The 14,747-nt window shown below is 38.2% G+C and overlaps 1 long non-coding RNA gene across 1 annotated transcript; it reads left to right on the top strand.

Moving 5' to 3' along the window:
- The first annotated feature begins 1,745 nt into the window (after positions 1-1,745).
- LOC111096255 lies at positions 1,746-14,353 on the top strand. The gene is made up of 2 exons (XR_005353123.1): positions 1,746-1,946; positions 14,117-14,353. It is a non-coding gene; the product is annotated as an uncharacterized LOC111096255 (long non-coding RNA).
- The last annotated feature ends 394 nt before the right edge of the window (positions 14,354-14,747 follow it).

The raw sequence follows: 14,747 nt of genomic DNA, 5'->3' as shown, positions 1-14,747 counted from the left end.
AATTTCCTGTATTAAATTAAATATTTCCCATTGCAAATATAATCTTAAAATCATTGTACTTTAGTATATCCGTGGAAAAAGTGGTAACATCATCCACACAAGCACAGACTTGTGGGGTACGTATGTGCTATCAGCAGAAAGTAGAACTAAAAGAAATCAAGCCCTGGTAAGTAAAATATATCATGAGAATAATTGTGAGAAATCCTTACTCTGTTTTGGAATCAATGACCTTCCCGGCTGGCAGCAGAGGTGTGGTGGTTTAATCTAAAGTTTAAAAACAAACGCTGATTGCTGCAACAACAAAACAATTTCAAAAAGAAAACAGCTGTGCAAGTCCCTGACGACACATGAAGAAATCCCATTTTTAAGCTACTCCTAGCAGCCAGTGCCCTGAGAACCCTTAGCACACTTCATTCCCTTAGTAGCACGTCCAGATTAATTTCTTAGAGTTGCAATATTGACAGCACTTTATTCCCTGCCCCCCAGCAGGGAGTTCCTGAAATTTTCAATCAACAATTGGGCATGACAAGGTTATGCTTTCTGGGGTTTACATAAAATCAACAAAATATCCACCAACCAAAAAAACGTAGATTTTTTTTTTTGAATTTTCATTCTGTTGGCAAGTAGAAAACAGTTTCTTATGCTTTTTAGTTTGAAATAATAAGAGACTCATGGGAAGTTGAGAAAAAAGAATGAATCCCATGCACCCTTTGCACAGTCCATCGTGGGTACATTGGTACTTGACTGTTTTAAAACCTGAATTTAAATGAATGTTTTAAAACAAAAATTCATTTGTGTGTGTGTATAATTCTATCCATTTTTCCATGTACAAATTTGTAGAGCTGCCACTACAATTGAGATACAGATGTTTTCTGTTATCTTACAAGAACTCCCTTGTGCTACCTCTTTGTATTTGTCTCCATCTCCCTTATTCCCCCCATCCCTGAGCGCTGGCAATCACTAATCTGTCCACCTCTGTAGTTTTATCATTTCGAGGATGTTATATAAATGGAATCATACAATATGCAACATTGTGAAATTAAATTTTTTCGCTAACCATAACTTGTCTTTGAGGTCCATCCAGTGTCTTGCGTATATCATAATTTCATAAGCTTTTATCACTGAGTCGTGTTCTGTTGTATGAACATACTAGAGTTTGCTCAACTCTACAACTACCGAAAGGTATTTGAGTAGTTTCCAGCATTTATTTCACTATATAAACCACTCTGAACATTGAGGTACGGGTTTTTGTGTGGACATAAATTTTCTCTGGGGTAAATGTCCCCAAAAGAGGGCAATTGTGGGATCATATGGTAAATGCATATTTCGTTTTGTAAAATCTAGAAGACCATTTTGCTGAGTGGCTGTGCCATTTTATATTCCCAACAGCAGTGTGTGAGAAATCCAGTTTCTCCCTATCCTTACCAATATTTGTAATTTGTTTTTTTTTGAATTTTTATTTTAGACGATCTAATAGGTATGTCATGATATCTCATTGTGGTTCTACTTTACATTTTCCTGCTGTACCAGAGTGGAGGAAACCAGAATGCCACCTGGCCTACCTCCTGCCACGTTGGTCTACCTTGATGCCAGGGCGGGGTCAAGGCTCAGCTCCCACTGGGTCCTGATGACAACACAGTGGGTGGGAATACAGAGTAAAGACCAGACCAGCTTGCTCATCCTTGTTCTGCTTCATCAGTGCCGGTGGGGGTGGCATGGGGGGGTGGGTGGGATGGAGGCTAGCTCCCAGCTGGACCCCACGAACACTACTGCTGACAGGAATATCAGACCATTGCAGCCTATCTCCATTGAGTAGAAGGTAGAATTGGCTCCTCACTCATCTCTGCTCAAAACCATGGAATGTGTGCTGTGGGTGCGGTGGACAGAGTATTAAATATTGCATTGCTCGAGTATGCTAGGTATCATCCAAAAGGTTTTCTGTTCTGGTAAGTTGTTTCTTTCCTGATCCTCTGACCAGGGTGAATGGGATTTTCTTGGAGTTCTTTTTGTTTGTACCTATTGGTGGTTCAGGTTTCCCCAGTGCCCTGTCTGGGATGTATGGAAGGCAAAAGGACAATCCAGGGAACTCAACTCTGATTCACGCCTCACATCTCAGGGTAACTGGTCACTTTTCTGTCTTCACCCCAACTTTTGAGACTTCTAATATTTGTTTATAGTGGTTTATGTCCAGGGTTTTTAAAGAAGAAGGTCCTGAGAAGGTTGGGCTATTTTATCCTGGCCAGAACAAGGCAGTCTTCCACAAGCAATTGCATTTTTATTTTATAATAGCTTTCTTGAGATGTAATTCATATGCCATACAATCCACCCTCTTAAGATGTACAATTCCATGGTCTTTGGTCAACCATAACCAGTATCTAATTTTATAACATTTTCATTATCCAAAAAAGAATTCCTAGACTAATAGCAGTCTATCAGCCTATTTGAGGAGCTGCCAAATATTTTTCCAAAGTGGCTTCACTATTTTACAATCCCACCAGCAAGGTATGAGGATTAAAATTTCTTCACATGCTTGGCAACACTAGTTATTGTCAGGTTTTTTAAATTTTATCAACCCTTTTTGAATTCACATCACCGGATATGAAGCAGTATCTCATTGTGGTTTGATTTGCTTGTCCTTAGTGGCTAATGAAATTGAACAGCTTTTCATGTGCTTATTGGCTATTTGCATGTATTCATTGTAGAACTGTCTGTTCAAATCTTCTCCCAATTTCTGATTGTGTTTTTATTGCTGACTTGTAAGAATCTTTCCATATTCTGGATACAAGTGCCTCATCAGACATATGATTTGCAAATATTTTCTCTTATTCTGTGTGTTGTCTTTTTATTTTCTTAATGATGTCCTTAGAAGCACAAATTTCTTAATTTTGATGGAGCCCATTAAGATTTTTTTTTCCTTTTAACACTTATGCTTGGTGTCATATTTAAAAAAATAATTGCCTAATGCAAGGCCATAAAGATTTACTTCTATTTTTCCTTATAAACATGTTGTTGTTTTAGCTCTTACACTTAGGTTTATTATTCCTTTTTAGTTAATTTTTGTATATAGTGTGAGGTAAGGGTCTAAAAGTACATTATTTTGCATGTATGTACACAATTTCCCCAGTATCACTGATAAAAATTAATTAACCATATATATATATGTTATATGTATAACAGTTTATTTCTTTTTTTAACAGTTTATTTCTGTACTAGTAATTCCATTCCACTGATTTGTATTTCTAACTTTATGCCAGTACCAAACTCTCTTGACTACCTTAGCTTTATAGTAAGCTTTTGAGTTCCTTACATTTCTAGATGAATTTTGAGATCACCATATCCATTTATGCAGAAGAAGAATGTGGCTAGGTTTTTTGTAGGGATTGCATTAAATCTGTGTATCGATTCGAAGACTATTGCCATCCTAACAATATTATGTCTTCCAATCCACAAACATATGATGTCTTTCAATTTATTTAATTTCTTTCAATAATATTATATGGTTTTCAGTGTACAAGTCTTGCACTTATTTTGTTAAAATCAACTCTAAGTATTTTATTCTTTCTTTTTTATTTTTTAAGATTTATTTATTTACTTGAGAGAGAGAGAGTTGGGGAGGAACACAGAGAGAGAAATAAGCAGACTCCACGCTGAGCATAGAGCCTGATTCTGGGCTCAATCTCAGTACCCTAAGATCATGACCTGAGCCAAAACCAAAAGTTGGGCACTTAAACAACTGAACCATCCAGGCACCTCATGCTTTATTTTTTTGATGCCGCTTGTACATGGAATTGTTTTCTTTTCATCTTCAGATTGTTCACTACTATTGCACAGAAATATAAATTTATTTGTGGATATTTTTCTTGTATCCTGCAGTCTCCCTGAATTCATTTGTTAGTGCTAACATTTGTGTGTAGGAGGAGGTAGGATTTTCTATATACAAGATCATAGCATCTGGAAACAGACATAGTTATACTTCCTCTTTTCTAATCTGGATGTCTTCTATTTCCTTTTCTTCACTAACTAACTTGGATATCATCCAGTACAATGGTGAAAAGGAGTGGCAAGGGTGGACGCTGGATGCTTTGAAAAGCAGGGAAGGTTTTAAGCTGATTTCCATGGGAAAGTTTTGGAGCTTAGTTGTGGCAAGATGATACTGATATGAATTTTCTAGGCATAAAACTCTACAACCTGCAGCTCAGAAAAAAAGTGGAACAGTGTCCAAGTCAAAAGATTTTGGAGCAAAGAGGAAATTATAGCTTAGATAAGGGTAAACCAACAAAGCAGTAGTAAACTAATAATAGAAAGATAGAGAAGTCAACATTTAGGAAAATAAAAGCTAATTATCAAATAAAATATTTTCCACTGTAAGTATAATAAAGCTCATATAAAATTTGGCATTGTTGAAGAGATATAATCAAAACACAATGCTTTCCCAGCCCAAAACAGTAATGGAGAATGAAAGAACTTTTATTAACGAATACTAGGTAAATAAGAATGAATATTTTAAAAGTTTTGATGTTGCTGAATTGCTAAAAGTTATATTTCTAAATAGCACAATTTTTTTTAAATTTTTATTTATTTATTTATGATAGTCACACAGAGAGAGAGAGAGAGAGAGAGAGAGAGAGAGAGGCAGAGACACAGGCAGAGGGAGAAGCAGGCTCCATGCTCCGGGAGCCCGACGTGGGATTAGATCCCGGGTCTCCAGGATCGCGCCCTGGGCCAAAGACGGGTGCTAAACTGCTGCGCGACCCAGGGATCCCATAGCACAATTTTTTTTAAAGGTTTTATTTATTTATTCCTGAGAGACACACAGAGAGAGGCAGAGACACAGGCAGAGACAGAAGCAGAGGGGAACTCGATGAGGGACTGTGGGGAACTCAATGAGGGACTCATCCAGGGACTCTGGGATCACACCCCGAACCAAAGGCAGATGCTCAACCGCTGATCTGCCCAGGTGCCCCAATAGCACAATATTTTTATCCAGTAGTTTGTCTTCCTCTTGTTCTTCAAACAATTGTAGATTCCTAGGATTTTTTAAGTGACTTTTAAAATTCTTTCCTGTTCTTTTTTTACTTATTTATTTATTTGAGAGAGAAAGAGCATGAGCAAGAGAGAAAGAGCATGAGAGGGAGAGGGAAAAGCAGACTCCCCGCTGAGCAGGGAGCCTGACGCGGACTCCATCCCAAGACTCTGGGATCATGACCTGAGCCAAAGGCAGTTGCTCAACCAATGAAGCCACCCAGGCACCCCTCTTCTTCTTGTTCTGATTAAATACTCTAAAACATTCAAAATCATTGGGGATCATGGGAAAGAATATTCCTTTTATTTTTCCCCCTCCTTTTCAGAAGAGCCCAAACCTATTTGCCCTCATTGGAAGCACAGTGAGACACAAAAATAAATTCAGCACAGTAGTAGCTATCAAAGATAAGAGGAGAAAGATTCCTTGGTGAATTTAAGGTTGCCTTCTACTTTGAAGCCTTAATGAAGGCCTGTAATGCTGTTATACTCACATAAACAGATTGTTCAACTTTATGCTAATAACCAATGATGGCCTTTGAAGTAATATATTTGACTATGTTATATATTTTTCTTGCTCTGCTCCAGACTCACATTTGCCCCAGGGATCTGTGAAACTAAATCCTGGCAACTACACTTACCTGAGTCTCTGAAGCAGCCACTGATATCCTGTGATCATTGGGTTAAAAAAAAAAAAATAGGTCCATAAAACAAAGCATCTTTTCTCTTTTTCTCAACCCCACCTCAAGCTCTCCCACTTGTATTAGCTGTTTGAAAGCTCTAATTAAAGCCACCGTGTTTTGATACACAGCCAGCCCCCAGTAGGCTGAATTACAAGTCATTCTACAAAGACTCAGGCTGGGTCTTAGCTCTTAAAGCTAAAACAGTAAATAATAGGTGACATTTGACCAAACTCAGCATCGTTTTTCTAGCAGAGACAAAAAAATTCATGATTTTCTGTGAATATATACAACATAGCACTTCTTTGTCATGGCCATTGTTTCAAATTATAACAAATCCACTGTAATCAACAACAGCAAAAGTGAATTAAGTACTATGTAAGAAATAAGATATCAAACGTGAGATACTCTGGAAACATTTCATCACCGTATCAAATCCAGGCAATCAACTGACACATGTTTTTGTTCATGTAGAATAAGAAGGATATCTGGCCAGGCATATTAAGGAGACAAAGTATGGGAACTATACAGCTGGCTCAAGGATTCAGGATACGGATGGAGAAATAAGATATTTACACGTAAAATGATAACTAAAAACAATACATGATAATGAACAGAAATTATGATATTCCTAATATTTCCATAACTTTCTAGAGTTTACAAAGTTTAATCTTCACAATTACTCTGTGAATGTGGTGTGACCACCATTCAACAGATAAAGAAATTGGGATTTAGGGAGACATTGGGATTGAGGGAGACATACACTTGCCCATTATTTCACTTGTGATAAAAGATAAGATCTAACATCAAATTCATGGTTCTGAGTATTCCAGGCAATTAAGTGTCTAGATCAAAACAGGAACATGGCACTGTCAGGGAAGCATTCATGATAGATGCTGGATTTGACTAGACCTAAGCACATAGATCATGTGAAGTGCAAAACAAGTTTGTTGCAAAGGTCTGGCTCTGGGAATTCTAAAGGCCTTCATTAGAATTTGGAGAACAGTGAGTAAACCAGCTTGCCTGGAGGGGAGGCTTCAGGTCATGCTGGAACGGCAAGGCTAAAGTGTCTATACTTTATGAAGTGTATTAAAGGGCAACCAATGAAAATGAAAATTTTAAAACAAGGGAGTGTCTTGATATCTCTGAAGAAAATGGCAATAGCCTTCAACAAGGTAGATGACTCTGAAGTTCTTTCAAATAAAAATTATTATTTAAATTAATTATGGATTAATGTTAATTATTAAAAATATTAACATTTCTATTTAAACCAACTATTAATAATATTAATTAATAGCAATTCATCGTTAATTTTTTTCTGGGAAATCAGGATTGCCATACTATGACAGAATAAATTTTCAGACCATGAATTTTGGCAAAAATTTTATACTGATATCATTGGGCTGAAGAGATATCAAAATCCCTTCACAGAGGCTTCCATTCGGTTTGATGGTAGCTGAAGGATATTCATTTATGCCAACTGTTTCTTTGTTACAATGCCCAGAAATTCTATGAATCTTTTTTTTTTTAATAATAGACTGGGGTCATAATCATCTCTAATAAACAGCCTTTGTTTCCAGGATTCTGAACATTTTCTGAGGCACAGTGTTGCTTCTTAAAAGCCTTGAGATTCCCTAGAAACCAAGAGTCATGGCAGAGAGGCCGTGAATGGCTAACAGTGACACTGGCTTGGGTCTATGAGCTGCGGTTTTAAGCCCTAAGAACAGATTCAGATGTAGGGTTGGGGAACATTGCCTCTCTGTCTTCCCTTCCAGATCCGAGCTAAGCAGTGTCCACTGTGCCGAGACAACAAAATACAGGACTACGACACTGGTACTTTCTTCAGTAGAACTCTGTCCTTCTTACAAAGTTCTTTATCGGTGAAGCATGGAGAGAATCTATGGGTTTGAAGGATTCACTGAAGTTGTTCTTAGGACTATGCACTGATTAATTTTATACGAATACATGGAAGTAAGATGTACCAGGATGAATAAAATTAGTGAACATTCTAAAGATGCTCTCGATGCTTCAATAATTGAAGATAAACCCTGAAACAATATGATAGAAAGTTATCTTCCATTTATTCCTTATATTCCATGCTCTCTGATTCCACATATCTTGATATTTCAAAACCATTCAAGATTTATTTGTAATACAGATCTTGGAAAACTTGGTATAATTGATATGCATGGGTTATGATTACAATTTCAATGGCAGTATTTGGCTCTCATAATTAAAAGATTGTCTTACTGTACCAACTCAACCTGTATTTATTGAACTTCCGTTCATACCCCCACTTTAGACATCAGAGACACCTGGTCCTTCATCCCCAAGTATTAAAACTTGGTTATAAAGCAAAACACACATGCTTTGAAGCACTTCCAAAGTTAGCAGTCAGTGAGCATAAAACAATATTTTAACAGTACAAATTAAATATATATAAATATATATAAATAAATATATATATATATATATATATATATATATAATAGAATCAGAGGAAAATAACAAACTAGACAGATTGGGGAATAATATTTTTTGACCACAGATGGTGCCCACATCCCACTCAGCAGATAGAGATTCTTTCAAAGTCTCAGGCTTTGACAAGCCCATTCTACGACCTAGAAGAAATAGGTCATTTCGTTCAGTCAGACTAAAACCTGGCGACATTCCCAGTCCTGACAAAGGGGAAAATGAAGCTTCTATCACTGTAACCCCAGATACTCAGATGAAGAAATTTATCTAGATTTATAGAAATTCATCAGAAGATTAATCATTTAACAAACTAAAGGATCCAAAGCAATTCTATGTTCAATCACCAGAGAATGAAAGGCCTCAGTTCTTCATCCAACAAATATCTGTCGAGCATGTGTATGTGTCAGGCACTGTTATACGTCTTAGAAAATATAACCATGAGCAAAAACGATCAAATCTCTTGCCCTGGTGCTAACAGTCTAGTGGCTGAAGAGAGACCAAAACCAAACATAAATAAGACACGGGATGCGAGGTGGTGATAAGTAGTATGTTGAAAAATTAAACAGAAAGAGGGAAGGGTGTAATGGAAAGGGGACTCTCTTTAAATAAAGTGACTAGGGAGGCCCTATTGGGAAGAGGATATTTGAGCAAAGACCGTAAGGAGCGGAGGAGGTGAACTTGCAGGTGTCTGGAGGAAGAGTTGTCTAGGCAGAGGGAACAGCAAGCACAAATGTCCTGAGATAGCTGTGTGTCTAGTGTGTGGGAGGCACACCATAAAGGCCAAGGTGGCTAAAGGAGAGTGAGAAAGAGAGAGAGAAGATGGATTAGGAGGATAATGGGGGCCAGGATTGTGTAAGGCCCTCTGAGATGTTCAAAAGAACCATGCTTTCATTCCAAGAAGCTATCACAGGGTTTTAAGTAAAACAACATGCTCTTACACATTTCAAAGCGATTGCTCTGACTCTTGTGCTGAGAATTAAAAGTCTAAACATATAATTCCCCTTTGCCTTGGAAATAAGGAGTCCCTAAAAGTATTACATATGATTCAGAAAAGAAAGTGTCATGTCTTGTGCCTTGTACAAAGATGTGGCCGATTCATCCTCACTTAGGTATGTGGCTGCAAAATGGTAGTGAAGTTGGAACGGATCCACCCATCCTCTCGAACTTTGCCACCCTCATGACCGGTTGTACTCAACTGAGGAGCCAGCTGGTCAGGATTATGTGCTTCCGTCCCACACTGGAGAATGAAAGGAAGATGTGGGCCTCAGGAACTTACTATTGGCAGATGCAAGCTGCACTACTTATTTCTCCTCCTACTCCTACTAAGATGAAAGTCAGCTTGCTCTCAATGGCAAATAAACACTATTTTTATTAAGAAAAAGGAAGACTTCTTTACTTCAAAATACTTTCTTTAAAAAATAGAACACATATCCGGCAACTCTTGATCCCAAGGTCATGAGCTCAAGCCCCACGTTGCACATAGAGTTTACTTAAAAACAAACAAACAAACAAACAACAACAACAAAAAACCCTACAGCACAGAGTAAAACCCAAAGTCTCAAAACTGACATCCAAGGATTCATCTACACAGAGCTCTTCTTTCCCACATTTTCTATTTTTCTTGCATATGGACAGTGAGCTTTAGCCAAACCGAGCAGCTGTGTTCTGTTTCTTTGCTTATGCTATTTAATCTGCCTAAAATGCTTCCAGAATTCCCCCTTCTCCTGGTTCCTAAAAGATCCAAAAGGAAGCAAGAAAATGAAGTGGAAAGATCAAGAACTTAAAACAAGAAGCCCCAAGTATGTAGTAGCTCAACTTTGGCCGCACCGCTTCAACTTTCTCCACCTATTTTCTCATCTGCTGTTACCTAACCCACAGAGTGTGTTAGGTACCAACTAGACGTTGCATGTGAAAGTCCTCACAGACGGCAAAAATGCAAACCACATTCATTTATGTAGTCAATAAATATTTATTTCACTGAAAGTGAGAAGTTGGGGAGAAGAGAGGGAATGTAGGAAGGAATCTAGCACAGTGGTAAGTGCTAGCACAGAAGGAGTCTGTGGCCCCTTGTGGATTCTCCCATTCTCACTGTACCGGGTCATATGGTGGAGAGACAGTAATCAATCCCAACTCCAACATTCATGGCACTTGGGCCAGGAGTACAAATGGAAGTCCATATTCCACATGTTGGAAACCTTCAGAATAATAAAATTGGAAAGTACAGGCCACCTGGGGGGCTCAGTCAGTCAAGCATCTGCCTTTGGCTCAGGTCCCTGGGATGGAGCCCACATGGGCTCCCTGCTCAGTGGGGAGCCTGCTTCTTCCTCTGCCCCTTCCCTCCTTGTGTGTTCTCTCTCTCTCTCTCTCTGTCTCTCTCTCTCAAATAAATAAATAAAATCTTTTAAAAGATTATTTTAAAGAGAGAGCTCATGCAAGTGGGGGTGGGGATGGGGCAAGGAGGAGCAGAAGGAGAGGAGAATCTCAAGCAGACTCCACACCTAGAAAAATCAAGATTTGTACCAATCCAATAGTTTCTTTCCTCTTGTCTATTTAGATGGCTGAGCAAGTGAGAGAAAATCCTACACCTGTATAGGTTTGTATGTTGTCACTTAGGTCAACCATCAAGTTCACCTCGGCCTCAGTGCCTAACACTACCCTGGTTTTCATAGTATCCCTCCTCCATTTTCCTATGAGTATTTCAGTCCTCCACTTTTCCCAGGTCCTCCTTGTTCTCAATAAAATGCCTTACTTCATTTTTAACTCAAAAGAGAAGGAAAAAAAAAAGAGGTCATTTGGCAAGAATAGGATCATCTTTCCCCCCTTGCCCATGCCAGCTACCCAAACTTGACCCCATTCTTACCTCAATGCTGTGCCCTTTCTCCTGTGCCCTAAATGCTATCTCCTCCTACTCCCTTAGGGGCTTTCCCTCCCTTATTGATGTGTCTTAAATCTTTCCACCTCTATAATCTTTTCCCCACAAATCTCTAGATATGCTCTCTCTAAAACATGTCCCCAACTCAAAATGTCCCATGCCTCCAAGCCACATTAACTCCATAAAATGATCTTTTCCCAGGGTCACCAATGATCTCCTTGTTGGAAATAATTTAAAAAGTTCTGAAATTATACTCAACCACTTCTGCAGTATTTAAAGCACTGACTTTGTCCTTCATCTTGATAAATTCTCCCTTGGTGTCCATGAAATACAGCTTCCCTGTTTTCTTTTCAGACCTCTGGCTTCTCCCATTTTTCTCTTCCTCTAATCTTCCCATAAGTGTAGATGCCCCATGGTTTTTAGTACTCTTCTTTTTTGCTTTTTTATATTTTTCCTGGAAAATCTCACTCACTACTGTGGATTTGATTAATATCTTTAAATCAGTTTATTTTTTTATTGTTATATATATATATATATATATATATATATATATATATATATATTCTATTTTACCGTAAACACTTTTCTGCACACACCAGAGGCACAGAATGGGAGAGCAGATCCTGCAACTCAGCAATCATCCAATTGGGTGGGAATATGCTAGTCATCCCATAAGAAGGGACAGAAGAAAGGAGAGTTTTCACTGGTCCCCTAAGAAAGCAGCCTCTCTAGCAGTCTCTAATTTCTTCTAGGCAGGGAGATTGAAAAGATTACACTCTCTGCTGGATAGCCCCTTGTTGGTAAATCCAACCATGAGATTGTCTGGTGTTCTTGGTTCTCAGACATGAGCAGTCTCTACAGTAAACACTCCCTGGAGCAAGAAACACCTTCATATTATTCATTAACTTATTTAACTTATTTAATGAATATTAAGTGTCCCCAAAAATATTTATGATCAAGTGGGAGAACACATATTAAACCAGTAACTACACAGATAATTATTTGATTATATTCTATTAACTGACTTGAACGAAGAATATAGGATGTTGAAAGTATGTAACAGGGAATCTTTCATAACCAGAGCATCAGAGAAAATGTCATTTGAGAAATGGAAGATGAGTAGGAGTTAGTTAAGCAAATTCGTGGGACAGGGTTTTCTAGCAAAGTGATCATAAAGCTTGGCATGAAGCTTAATCAGCTAGGAGAATTAAAAGTGGGTCAGTGTGTCTAGAGTTTATCAACAAAAGAGAAGAAAGGGTAAAGAAGCAGCTTATAGGTTGTCTTGGACCAGATCTTGAGTAAGCCTGTTATGAATGTTGGATCTTATCCCGTGAGCGATGGAAAGCCATTTGCAAGATTTAAATCAAGATTGGCCTTATTTTCATTTCTTAAACTGCAGATTTCAGATTTTTTTTTTCTGTTACCAATACTAACTAAAACACTAGTATTTCAATTCATAAAAATGCAGACCAAATTCCAGGAATACATTCACTGTAGTGTTGCATCTTCTTTCTATCTAAATCATGCTCAGTTGAATGCACAACTCACCATTACTTCCTCCATGAAGCCTTCTTGAACATTTTAGGGCTCAGTGAGTGACCTACATCTTCATGAATTCTTAGAGCCATTGCAATCATATAACCTCCTGCCAGAATGTTAGCTCTAGGAGGGCAGGGATTCCTGTCTATGTCCACTGCTATATCCTAATCACATAAAACAGGGCCTGGCCATGGTTAGTGTTCAGTAGATATTTGTTGAATGAAAGAATGTATTGCCTTTAGTAAGGTTTTGAGATTCAGGGATTGTAAGATCCCTTTTTGGAATAAGTTATAATAATTTATTATTAAGCATACAGTGGCTGAAAAGAAAGCAAAACAAAAATTCTAGCAAACTTAAAGAAGCATGTATATTTCCTTTTATCTTCATAAATGTTTATATCTTCATAAATTTATATATATTTACATAGAATGGAGCAAATTATACATATATGTTAAATATATAAGCATATTTATTTAAAGCAAAACAGTTTTAAGGATATAAACTCACAAAATTGAAGGAAATGCTAAACAATCAGATTCCAAGAAACAGGAAATAAGATATCTCTGGGGGTGTCAGCTGCAGAAACCCTCAGAAATCTTTTTTAGAGCCCTGCTTTTTACACTTGTGTGATTTCACTTCAAATTTAGATTTTAGGAGATGGTAATTGGCACAGTTTGAAAAACATATAATGCTTGCCCCTCTACCCCTTTCAGTTTAGGATGAAGAAGGGACCATTTCCAAAAAGAGCAAGTTGCCATTAATAGACACAGGAAAAACTGACAAGAGGAAATCTGCAAAAAATAACAAATTCCCGGGATCCCTGGGTGGCGCAGTGGTTTAGCGCCTGCCTTTGGCCCAGGGCGCGATCCTGGAGAATTGGGGTCGAATCCCACGTCGGGCTCCCGGTGCATGGAGCCTGCTTCTCCCTCTGCCTATGTCTCTGCCTCTGTGTGTGTGTGTGTGTGACTATCATAAATAAATAAAAAATTAAAAAAATAAAATAACAAATGCCCAACACATTCACTTTACCATGATGTAGAGTCTCTTCCTTTAGTTAAGTGCCATCAAAGACAAAGTATAGGCATAAATAGGTTTTTGTTCAGGCAGCCTGGGTGGCTCAGCGGTTTAGCACCGCCTGCAGCCCGGGGTGTGATCCTGGAGACTCGGGATTGAGTCCCATGTGGGGCTCCCTGCATGGAGCCTGCTTCTCCCACTGCCTTTGTCTCTGCCCCTCCCTTATCTCTCTCTCTCTCTGTCTCTCATGAATAAATAAATAAAATCTTAAAAAGAATAGGTTTTGGTTCAAGAAAACTTAGAACTATTATCTGTATTTGTCAGAGGATAAGTATTTATAATTAATAACTTATTTATAGTTTTATGTTATTTATATTAAAAATGTAGATCAATGTGATGGATTCTAAAAGTGGCCACAAATTTTTTTCTCTCAATAAACCCATGTCGTTGCAATTTGACTTTACAGATCCTCCATCACAGGATGTAATCTATTTTTCCCCTTTGATTCGGTCGTTAGTGAGGAGACTCGAGTAGCAGAAGCTTGATAAGCACTTGTTATTGTGGTCTGCCCAGGTGAACAAGCACAGATAGCACATCAAGTCAAGGATGCACCGTTCACACAGCCAAAGACAAGCCGTGCCAGCTGAGGTAAACCTGGGTTACTAATGCACACAAGTAAGGTCTAGACTCCAACCAGTGAAACCCAAACAAAATTTCATGAGCCAAATAAATGTTTGTTCTTTTCAAACACTAACTTTTGGTGTGATTTGCCATGAGGCAAAATTCAACAGATACACTCAGTCAGTAAATTACATTTTTAAGCTTAAGAGAAAAAATGAACAAAAGGAAGTAAGGCAAATCCAAACTTAACCATGCATGTTGTCTCTCTTCCTTGTTTGACTCTTCCTCCTTTTATTTTTAGAGAGAGAGCATGATGGAGGGGAGCAGTGAGAGGCCACAAGAGAGGGCAAGAGAATCTTAAGCAGGTTTCACACCCAGCATGGAACCCAACCCTGGGTTCAATTTCATGACACTAAGATCATGACCTGAGCCTAAATCAAGTCAGGTGCTTAACCAACTGAGCCACCCAGGTGCCTCATGTTTGACCCTTTTAATTCATCTTTAAGTCAACATGGTAGGTAATACTA

Source organism: Canis lupus, chromosome 1, assembly GCF_011100685.1.
Source record: "Canis lupus familiaris isolate Mischka breed German Shepherd chromosome 1, alternate assembly UU_Cfam_GSD_1.0, whole genome shotgun sequence".
Classification (NCBI taxonomy): Eukaryota; Metazoa; Chordata; class Mammalia; order Carnivora; family Canidae; genus Canis; species Canis lupus.
Note: the sequence above shows the minus strand (reverse complement) of the source record. Positions and strands in the feature narration are given on the sequence as shown.